This window comes from Pteropus vampyrus, unplaced genomic scaffold (genome assembly GCF_000151845.1).
Source record: "Pteropus vampyrus isolate Shadow unplaced genomic scaffold, Pvam_2.0 Scaffold347, whole genome shotgun sequence".
Taxonomy (NCBI): domain Eukaryota; kingdom Metazoa; phylum Chordata; class Mammalia; order Chiroptera; family Pteropodidae; genus Pteropus; species Pteropus vampyrus.
The window spans coordinates 1,640,772-1,643,725 of record NW_011889128.1 but is presented as its reverse complement, the minus strand read 5'-3'; positions in this window follow the sequence as shown (position 1 = coordinate 1,643,725).

Sequence of the window (2,954 nt, the reverse complement as noted above, 5' to 3'; positions counted from 1 at the left end):
ATCACTATGTTGTAGACCTGAAACTAATATAATATTGTATGTCAACTGTAATTGAAAAATAAAATTTAAAACTTAGGTGGAAATTTATATATCGCACTTTCAATAATGGATAGAACAAATAGGAGATCAATGAGGAAACAGAATTTGGATAATCCTACAGTTCAGGTAAACCTATCAGACATATAGAAAACACTCCATCCAACAACAGCAGAATATCTATATTTCTGAAGTGCACATGGGAGGTTTTTCAGGATAGACCATATATTAGGTCACAAAACAAATCTCAGTAACTTTAAAAGATTAGAATTATACAAAGTATCTTCTCCAACCATAGTGGAATAAAACTAGAAATCAATAACACAAGGAAACTGGAAAATTCATGAATGTTTGGAAATTAAACAACACACCCATAAACAAACAATGAAATGATTCAAAGAAGAAATCACAAGGGAAGTTAGAAAATACTTTGAGTGAGTGAAAATTAAAAAAATATGTACCAAAACATAAGTTTTGCATCCCCCATGAGGGATGCAGAGAAAGCAGTGTTCAGAGGGAGATTTATAGCTATAAACACCTACATTTAAAAAAAAGATCTCAAATCAATATAAATAACCTATTTTAATACCTGAGGAAATTGGAAAAGTAGAGCAAACTGAAAGCAAACCTAAAAGAAGGAAGGAATTAATAAATTTCAGGATGGAGATAAAATAGAAAATAGAAAAACAATAGAGAAAACCAATGAAACAATAAGTTGGTTCTTTGAAAAGGTTAACAAAATTGACAAATCTTTTAGCTATATCAACTAAGAAGAAAAGAGAAGATTCAAGTTGCTAAAATAAAAAATAAAAATGGAGACATTACTGCCGACCTTAGAGAAAGAAAAAGGATTATAAGAGAAACATGAAGGATTGTAGAGTAAAAAATTAGAAAATCTAGATGAAATAGATAAATTATTGGAAACACACAAATTACCAAAATCGATTTAAAAAGAAATAGAAAATCTCAACATATCTATAACAAGTAAAGAGATCGAATCAGTAATTAAAAGACAAAAAACAAACAAACAAAAAAACCTCCCCACGAAGAAAAGCCTAGTACCAGATGGCTTTACTGGTCAATTCTACCAAACATTTAAAAAAGAATTAACAATGATTCTTCCTAAATCCTTCAGAAAAACAGAAGAGAGAACACTTCCTAACTCATTCTATGAAGGCAGCATAACTCTGACACCAAAGCCAGGCAAAGACATTACAAGAAAAGAAAATTGCAGACTAATATCCCTTATGAATACAGATGCAAATATTCTCAACAAAACACTAGCAAATAAAATTCAGTAGCATATTAAAAAGATAATATACACTATTAGCAACCGGGATGCATCCCAGGAATGCAAGGACAGTTCAACATACAAAAATTGATTAGTGTAATACACCACATTAATAGACAAAGGGAAAAAAACTACAGTTATCAAAATTTATCCAGAAAAAAACATTTCATAAAATCAATATGCTTTCATCATGAAAACACTCAATAAACTAGGAGTAGAAAGGAACTTCCTCAGAATGATAAAGGCCATAGAGGAATAACCCATTGCTGACAATATACTCAATTGGTAAAAGATCTTCCTTAAGACTGAGAACAATACAAGAACGCTTACTTTGGTCATTTTATTCAACATATAGTGGAAGTTTCAGCCAGAGCAATTGGGCAAGAAGAAGAAATGAAAGACTCCAAATTGGAAAGAAAGACGCAAATTTATCTCTTTTCACAGATGACATTAACACACAAAAACCAGTTGTTATTTCTATACATTTACAACAAACAATCTGAAAATGAGTTTATTAAGTGGCAGAATGGGAAGTCGATGGAGATTTATAAGGAGAATAATGACATGCTGATGTATGTATTTTAAAGCATTTGCTCTGACTACTAGATGGAGAATAGACTGAAAGGGGACAAAAATGGGACAGGGGAAATTATTTAGAAACAATTCTCAAAGTTCAGGGTAGATAAGATGGGCTGGGACCAGAGTCATCATATGGGGTTGGAGAAAAGTGGATGAATTGAAGATACCAGAGCCAACAGGACATGGTGATGGAAGGAAAGGGGGAAATCAAGAACTCTTCTCTACTGGTTCCCTTCTCTCATCCAAAACACACTTATACCCATGATTTTGACTATCCTCTGATGACTAATGCTAATAGATTCAAAATCTCAGGAGCAAACCTTTTGGCTAATGTATCCAACATCCAACTGCCTGTTGGACAGCTCCACAGTCACCTCCAACTCAGCATACCCAAACAGGACTCATAATGACCTCATGTTCTATCTGCAGCTGCTCCTCCTCCACTTCTCTGTCTTGGTTGATACCACCATCTATATTCTCACCCAAGCCCAAACCTCATAACCATCTTTACCTCTTCATGATTCCTGATCCCTCATATCCAACCAGTCAGTGAAATTTTACTGCCTTATAGATATTTCACAAATTCACTCTTTCCTCTCCTCATCCACTGCCATCGCCTTTGTGCAGACCCTCGACATCTCTCTGGCCTGAACTGTCAAAACCATCTCAAAACTGTTCCCTAGAATTCCTTTTCTCAGATGCAAAATGATCATTCAAAATTTCAGTTTGGTCATTCAGCTCCCACTGTTTTCGGTGTAAAGTTTAAAGTTTCTTAGTTTGGCCTGTAAGGCCCTTGGCAGTCATATTCCTGTTGATCTCTACAGGGTCATCCACCGCTGCCTCTCACCCTCTTTGACTTTAAACTCTAATGAAAGCTGAACATTTATAGTTCCCCGAACATAAATTGTTCTTCCAAATAGTTGTGCCTGTTTTCAAGCTGTCTCTTTCACCTGGATTTCTCCCCACCCTTCATCTGCCTAACAAACTCCTATTCATCCTTTAAATGCTGAATTCATGTTTCTAGTCTTGAAACCTCTCTCTCAAGCTC